General features: G+C 37.5%; 1 pseudogene across 1 annotated transcript; it reads right to left on the reverse strand.

Moving 5' to 3' along the window:
- Window positions 1-2,169: 2,169 nt before the first annotated feature.
- Window positions 2,170-6,685, reverse strand: LOC143605851 (putative inactive purple acid phosphatase 27; annotated as a pseudogene). The gene is made up of 11 exons (XR_013148630.1): window positions 6,399-6,685; window positions 6,216-6,307; window positions 6,058-6,127; window positions 5,291-5,413; window positions 5,127-5,219; window positions 4,565-4,704; window positions 4,392-4,493; window positions 3,682-4,020; window positions 3,450-3,575; window positions 2,680-2,989; window positions 2,170-2,524 (listed from the first exon to the last, which is right to left on the reverse strand). The product of XR_013148630.1 is annotated as a putative inactive purple acid phosphatase 27 (transcript).
- Window positions 6,686-9,056: the final 2,371 nt, after the last annotated feature.

Here is a 9,056-nt window from a genome sequence, read left to right on the forward strand (position 1 = left end):
AACTGCCCACTTCATTCAGCAGCCCAACACTCCACTTCTGACCCCGAACCTGAGCCTAACAACTCACTCCCTCAATCATCCTCAACCCCATCTCTTTCTACGCCAACCTCACTGTCCAACAGCCCACCCTCACCTGAGTCACATCAATCAACCTCTCCTACCTCTGCATTGAATTCACCATCCACTTCTAACTCCTCATCACCAAATGCGTCTGATACCTTGCCTACTCAATCCCGTCGCAAACGCAAACGCAAACCGAACCCAAAATATTTCAACTCCAACCTTGTCAACACCACTACTCTTCACCCGATTCCACCATCTGTCGAACCCACCACTCACAACCAAGCCTTAAAAGATCCCAAGTGGCGTAAAGCTATGGATTGTGAATTCAATGCACTCCTCAAAAACGCCACGTGGGAACTCGTTCCTCACTTGAATCACAAACCGATTGGATGCAAGTGGATCTTTCGCATTAAACGTCGTCCGGATGGCTCCATAGACAAATACAAGGCACGCCTTGTTGCAAAAGGTTTCCTCCAAGAACATGGCAAAGATTATTTTGAAACCTTTAGTCCGGTCACAAAACCCGTTACTATTCGTACGGTCATTAGCATTGCCTTATCTCAAAATTGGCCTCTTCGCCAACTAAATGTAAACAATGCTTTTTTACATGGTACTCTGGATGAGGATGTTTACATGTCCCAGCCACCCGGATACGTTCATCCAAAATTTCCTAATCACATTTGTCGTCTTCGTAAGTCTCTTTACGGACTCAAACAAGCACCTTGTGCTTGGTATTTGGAACTCACTAAGTTCCTTTTACATCTTGATTTCAAAAAATCTCTTGCTGATCCCTCGTTGTTCATTTACAATCACGGGGGCACCGTATGCTATTTTCTAGTTTATGTTGACGACATTGTCATCACCGGCAACACCGATTCCTTTGTTCGCCAGGTCATTTTCTCCTTATCCGACAAGTTCTCTATTAAGGACCTTGGCATGCTACATCATTTTCTTGGGATTGAGGTCATCTCTACTGTTAATGGCCTTTTCCTATCTCAACATGCTCACATTCAAAACCTGCTTACAAAGTTCCACATGGATAGTGCTAAGACAGTTGCTACACCTCTTAGCTCCACTGAACACTTGCTCTTGTTGACGGGTCATCCAAAATTGATCCTACACCATACCGACAACTTGTTGGTTCCCTCCAATGCCTCGCCTTTACACGACCTGATGTGTCATTTGCCGTAAACCGACTCTCTCAATACATGCATGCTCCTACTGAACGACATTGGCAAGCCCTAAAACGGGTCTTGCGGTATCTCAAGGGCACCATCCACCATGGTCTATTCCTCAACCATGGTTCTCGGCTTGATCTTCAAGCATTCACCGACTCGGATTGGGGTGGTACTTCGGATGGGGGCCGCTCCACCACCGCTTACATCCTCTATCTCGGCTCCAATATCATCTCGTGGCGTTCCTCACGTCAAAAATCTGTCTTTCGTTCTTCCACATAAGCCGAGTACAAAGCATTAGCAAATGGTGCAGCCGAACTAGCGTGGGCTCAAAACCTACTGTTGGAACTTGGTTTCTCGAAGTCAACCTCACCTACACTCTTTTGCGACAATGCGGGAGCAACTTATTTATGTGAAAATCCGGTCTATCACTCACGCATGAAGCATGTGGTGTTAGACTATCATTTTGTTCAAGAAAAAATTGCAAATGGCTCACTACGTGTTCAACACATCCATTCTGAAGACCAACTGGCTGATGTACTCACGAAACCGCTAAACCGCGGACCATTTCTTCGTCTACGGTCCAAGATTGGAGTATCCGATGGCTCCGCCATCTTGCGGGGGCATATTAATGAGAATAACATTGCAAAATAATTTCCAGATTTTCAGCACCATTCCTTATTACCTTTGTATATTTTTAGATAGGATTAATGGTATATTTGAATAGCTTATTCTTTGCCTAAAGATCCTCATTCCCATTGAATGAGTTGATTGTAACAGATTGTAACTTTGGCTATTTAAGCCTTGTAATTGATGTGTATAATCAAGCTTTTCATTCACACAAATCTGTGCTTATAATTACCACCCGTGTCATGCACAGGTCAATAACCTAATTTATTCAAAAATAAAACACCATTATGTGAATTATGACAAGAAGCGCTTAAGAATGATTAATTTATAATTCTCAGTTGAATTGAAACTCAAGTTGCAAGTGTAGTAGGCTCGCAACCATCATGAACACAAGCCAACACATCTCTATACTCTCGTGTGATGGTGAACGAGTCGTACACTTCTCCGTCGCTGCTTTTATTGTATTCCATAAGTAGTGATGACTTATTAAACGCGGTTAGTTTCACAAACCCGTAATCATGATCTTTGTGAATGCTCCAAACTGTTTCCAACTCCGAGAAAGTAGACAAATGACTCCCTCCACCACCGGCAATTATATGAATCGTCCCGTTCACTGTGCCTGAGTAGTCAGATTTCTCATTGTTCACACATTGATTCTATGAACAATGTGATAAAAGGTTTGTTACAAAAAGGTCACATAAACAGTCAAATATATTGGATAACAATTTTAATTGTATTTTAAAACTATTTGATATAAGAAAGAATTTGAATTTAACTAAAAGTACTTTTAAGTTGTTTCAAACTATGGTACCTGATAAATGGGGCAAACTCTTTCATACTGATGAACATGGCCGAAGATTGCGATATCAACCTTGTACTTTTGCCACAGTTGTTGCAAGTGTTCTCGGCCCATGGGCTCCTCAAACGAGCCCTAGAGCCCGTACCAGTCGTTTGACGAATACCCAAGAACACGATGAGCCGCAAAAATAAGCCATGGTTGTTTATGCCTATTGGCTGATGCCAAACAATTTTCTATAAACCTATATTGTTCTGTACCGATCCTCCAATCGTGCTCGGTATCGGCTTCACAAAAATGAAACATCCCATAATCCGTCGAGTACCTACGAAATGATCAGACCATAGTTTCGTTACTGAATAATGTATCAAAACTATTATGAAGACCCTCAAAACTGCTTTGATTTGTAACTTATACATGGTCATCATTAAAGGGGAAAAATTGTATTAGAAAAAGTAACCTTTGGTCCCAAAAAGTAAAAAAAGAAAATTTGAAAACCAAATACTGTCAAGTCAACTGACGGATGTAGCAACCTTTGGTCACCAATTTCATTTTTAATTTTGTATAATTATATATGACACAGGGCAACATATAATTGGAAACTTAGAAAAAGTAATGGTTTCTGAATGAGTAGTCAGATTGGGTTGTTTAGGTTGAGTACGCGGAAAGAGAGAAGTTAATTTATTTTACTTTTTTTGAACGACAGTTTATTTTAATAATTAATACGTTACGACTCATGAACGGAGGTAGTCTAATAGCAATGCACATATATATTAGTGAAATACCAAAATTTTGCTCGGTTTTCTGCAGGAACGTAAAACAATGTCTCGGCTGGCACGCCACACTCGCTGCCTGAATCGTCAGTGTCGTAAAATGATCCACTTTTTGGCCAATCACGTTCATGATTTCCACTGAAAAGGCCAAAATATACACTCATTAATATATGACATGGGTATCAATATAACCAAAAAGTTTTGAGTTTATAAATTTAAATTAAATAGGTCGAAATGTACTAACCTGGCAACCATATAGGGGACTTTTGAAGTAATGGGCTCCATTTGGGCCAAAAACTGATCCCATTGAGAGATATATCCATTCGCATACGACATGTCGCCTATGTGCAAAACCATATCGAAATTTTCTAAATCTTTTATGAGTGTGTCCGTTGTATTGAGTGCACCAGGATGCTTGTTGCTATATGCGTTAGCGCCGTCGCGTTCTCCTTTCCCCATATCTCCAAATATTATTACGCGTTGTAATGAGTCCTGACCAGGGTAGGGCGATGCTTTGAACGAGTACTTCTTGCTCCAAACATACTCGCCATTTTGTAACATATGACCCATTCGGTACATGTACCTGAAAAAGGGTTGCAATCAAAATTAATTAAATCCGTTGTACGCCAAATCCTACTTGGACCAGCTAGAAAGAAGAAAACATGACAAAAGATACAAACACGTAAATCAAAGATCGGTTTTAAGTACGCATTTACTTACGTCTTCATAGTTAGATACTTAGATTTGTTTGACATTTTGTCGATTCTCGGATTTGGCAATACTTGCTAATTTAGAATTCACTATAAAAGGTAACTTATGTAATGTTTTGGGTGTGTAGAATCAATCAACTTTCTTATATTCGTTTATATTTTTTTGTTTTGAATCCGCGTTTAGAGACCAACGGATCCAAGTTTAAAACATTCAGGAGGTGAATTAGGTAACAATGTAACATACTCCATGTTTGGCCAAAGATTCTTTAAGAAAGCCGTGTGTATGAAGCCTGGATCACGCCATCCTACACTTCGTGCTGCTCCTCCTGCACATATAAAGATTGTGCTTGATGCATACGATGACGTAGGTAATGGAAAATGATCGAATTTGGACGGAGAAGAAGACGAGATTGTTACCACACATCATTTTGAGTGAATGTAAGTGTTCCAGCGGGTGAACGCGATTGTGATTGTGTTTGGTGATTACCCTTCATACCCCATTCAACAAATGGCACTGCTTCATCTATGCTGTAGCCGCTCGACCATGTTACCGTCATCTTTTCAAACACCATGCTATAGGATTATATATATGTGGGATTTGTTTTTGGTAATTAAAAGTTGAAACTAATTTTGACGTTATTTTACTAATCTCGTGAAAATAACGTTAAAAGTGGGGGAAGGTTAATCAGGCATCATGTGGTAGCGTTGATAGCCGAAAGACAAGGGCACATGCACCAATCAGCCGGTGTCCCGATGATTGAGTGCTATGTGCCTTATGTCCAAGGCTTGATGCAAAACTACTATCGAGCCGGGGGTCTCATCGGAAGCAGCCTCTCTATCCCTATGGGGTAGAGGTAAGGTTGTCTACATCTTACCCTCCTCATACCCTACCATAGCATTGCTATTGGTGGGATATACTGAGTACGATGATGATGATGATGATGATGATGATGATGATGAAAAGTTGAAACTAACTCACCTCATCCCAAAACTTTCCATGAGCAAGGCGCGGATAAAGAGGCGCTTTCGGGTTTGCAAATGTTATAGTATTCGACACTGCTTTTAGTTTTGGCTGCAATTTTATGATATTTGAGTTACTAAACCGTGACTTAATATGGGCAGCAGGAAAACACCAACAAGTACCTTTGACAAGCCACCTGAGAACAACGCAAAAGAGAAATCGGCACGTTGGTTTATGACCTGCAACCTTAGTGAACTTTTCCCCGATTTCATGTAATTCGGATTTCCGTAGCTTACGTTCATGAACTGTGATTAAAACATTTTTCTTCAATTTGTTTCAATGGAAACAGAAAATTAAAATTAAAGATGATAGTATTTATAATGAGGGTAACAAAGTAACAAACTTTAATGTTTGGTTACTTATTGAAACTCTGGCCATAATAACCGGATAACAATAGTTTTCAAACTGGACCCGGGAATAGGGAAAATAACCAGAATATCCATTTGGCCGGTCAAAGTTAACTAAGCGTTCATTAATTCATAATATCCATCCTCAATTTCGTCGACCCTTCCATTTTTAATCATTAGCGATGAGATTTTAGCCAACAAGATTCTGTCACATGTCATAAAAATATGGGGTTTGTAGTTGAAAAAACAAACCATTTATAGGTATCCGACGAGATTTTTTTTGCTTCCAACGAGATTTTTGGACAAATTAATGACATAATCTAATTGTTAAAAATCTCGTTGACTCGTCAAGTAATGATTAAAAGTCGTCGATTCGATGAGATTTAGGGTTGAACATTTTGGGAACAAGATGATCAAGTGGACGTTTTCTTAACTTTAACCGTTCAAATGAACATTTTGGTCATTTTCCCACTAGAATATAGCCCCATTGTTTTATTGGGATATATTTCTTATTTTAACCATTTGAGAAATAAAAATGTCACCTTTATAGGAGATGAACATATATATGGAGATTGTATTCTTGTATAATCTTCAAATGAACAAGTTGATCCACTGCCATTGCAATATGATCAATTCTTATGCTTATATCACACACTTTCACCAACAAAAACACAGAGAAAATTAATTTAGCAGACTTTACTTGAATTTTGCTGGTGAAAAAACAGCGACCCAATCATCAGCCGATGGTTCAGGATGGTCAACTTGAATGGTAACCCATTCAGTGTCCTCACCCTTAAAATTAATAAAAGAAAAAAAATAAAATTAACTTTTAATATCCTAAACAAGTTAATTATGCATAAAGATGTATATGCCTGGTACGTACCTTTAAGCCAAGAACATGAGGTGTAGCCTCAACGGAGGCATTTTCGTGGAGGTCTAAAACCGCCTCGTAGATTGCAATATCCGCTAGTGGTTGTTCGTTAAATTTGGTAGAACCGCCTTGGCGGTGGCCGCCCGCTAGTGTTTGATAGTGATGAGATGAAGCATGTGTTAATGGAATGGAAATAAATGAAGTTAGAAATGACACAAAAAAGAAACATAGAAATGGAATGTTCATTCTGTGTTTGTTGAATGAAGAAACGAGCATTAGTTGAATAAATATTTGAAATGGCTACATGCATAATTTATAGCAAATTATTAACATGCAGCGTTCGATCCATAAATTTGACTTCTTGCATTATGCTCTTCCGAACAATGAGGGCACCTCAAACGATAATTAAACAATTCAAACAGTAAAAAGAACAAATAGATAGCATCGAAGAAAAGAATAAAGATAGGATCAAAGGAGGGTAAATGTGATCTTGACATTAGTTTACGGCTTCGAAAATAAGAGTATCAGCAGTGGCGGATCTTGAACAAAATCTCGGAGGTAACGTTCAAATTTTATTTATTTTTAGTAGTGTTTCATACAATGTAAACGAAACAAAAATAGAAACACGATAATAAATAAATTTAAACACATGGGTTGCAGATTTCTCCTCTTTGGTTTTTTAAAGCTAGAAATTGAGTCATTATAACCTTTTCTTTTACTTTATCAGACGTTTATATTTCGAGCACACAAATTAAAGCATTGTTCAAATACTCATCCCCAATTCAATTGCGCAAACTCGTCTTGATAAACTTTTATTTTTAGAAAAACGCCTTTCAACGGTTGGGACGGTAAAACCAATACTAGTTTCAATATTCGGTAAACCAGAAAGTACGCCACTTTTTCTTTGGTTTATATAATATTGAAGCTAGTGTTGGTTTTGACACCGCAACCGTTGAATGTGTTTTTCTAAAAATGAGGCTTATCAAGACGGGTTTGCGCAATCAAACAGGTGAAGAGTATTTGAACAATGTTTTAACTTGTATGGTCGAAAGAGAAATGTTTGGTAAAGTAAAATAAGAAGTTGTAGTGGCTCGATTTCTAGCTTTCATAAACCAAATAGGATAAATCTGCACCTCATGTGTTTAAATTTATTTATTATCGTGTTTCTATTTTTGTTTCGTTTACACTGTAAAAATTACGGTAAAAAAATAAATTTAAAACTTTAAACTAAACAACGAACATAAAACAAATATGGTTAACGGGTCATTGGGTTTTAATTGGTTTGAGCTTTAAACTTTGGTTGAGCTTTAATTGATTTTAACTTTTAATTTGGTTGAACATTAAACAAACATGAGTCAGGGGTGATCATGATCAATTTCAATTTTCAAAGCAAAAATGGAGTTTTGTTTGTTAACAAAAATGTTGAACTTCAATGTAGTTTACGTTTAACTAGTGTTTTTCCCAGTGCGTTGCGCCGGGCAGATCGGTAAACCTGGTAAAGTCCACACGTTGATGCGGTAATTCGACGTGAATTCAGCTGGTTTCGGTTACGTGTGCTATTGTATCGAAACTACGACAAAAATAAAACAAAAAATTATAAAAAATGGGGTGGACCAATGGTGTGACGTCGGACGGTAAAACTCAATCATTGGTAAAACCCGATCGTTATCGATCCCGGACGTTGAGGCGGTTGAGTCTACGCAAATTCAGTCGGTCTTTTGTCATGTTCGTTATAGTATCGGAACTAAAAGCAAAAATCAACATTCAATCAGTTTGCGTTAAGGTATTAAAACTAAAACAAAACGTGATGAGTCTATGTGAATTCGATCGGTTTTTCCGTTGCATTTGGCACGGTACCGTAACTAAAACAAAAAAAATAAAAAAGAACAAAAACATAATTCACATTCGATAGGTTTTCATCACGTAAATTACGGGTCGAAAGTAAAAAAGAAAACAAAAAAGACAAATTAAAAAATTACCCAATAGGCCCGATAGAGGCTTTGCGTCACCAAACATAAACATGTAAATTGTTATATATAATATTTGGAATTTTATTTTAATTTACTTGTAGGACATGAAAATATAATATAATTTGTTATGATCTAATGTGGGTTTGTGTAGATGAAACACCCAACTAACACACTACAAGGCTCCATAGTGTAAAAGAATCGTACACAACTACACATGTAACATAAGGCCCAAAATGATTTTTTTTTTGACCTGATATGAGTTTGTATAACCAAAAATACTCAGTAACACATCACAAGGCTTATCAAGATTCAGTAGTTTAATTAAAGTAATCATACACATTTATTACGACCCAATATGATACGGGTCTTTGATAAAATATTCAGTATAACTGTTCCTAAAAGAAAATTTCGCCCTTTGATAAAATATTCAGTATAACTGTTCCCTAAAGAAAATTTCGCTTCAAGTATTGCTTGAGCCCGGTTCGTTATTTATTTATTTTATGTAATAAATCGACTTTTAGAAAAATAATATATATCATTTGACATAAAATTATCGATTAAGTGTTGCCTGGAAGGGAAGAGAAAGAGCTGAGGAATCTGGTGAATCTTTTCAACCAGTCGATGTAATTCTGTGCATTGTGGTAGGTATATAAACGCAGCTGAATATTTTTAAGGCTCGATTATAAGTTTAAGTCAAAAC

This window comes from Bidens hawaiensis, unplaced genomic scaffold, assembly GCF_021521415.1.
Source record: "Bidens hawaiensis isolate Kalapana, Puna unplaced genomic scaffold, B.hawaiensis_p1.1 tig00071720_1, whole genome shotgun sequence".
NCBI lineage: Eukaryota > Viridiplantae > Streptophyta > Magnoliopsida > Asterales > Asteraceae > Bidens > Bidens hawaiensis.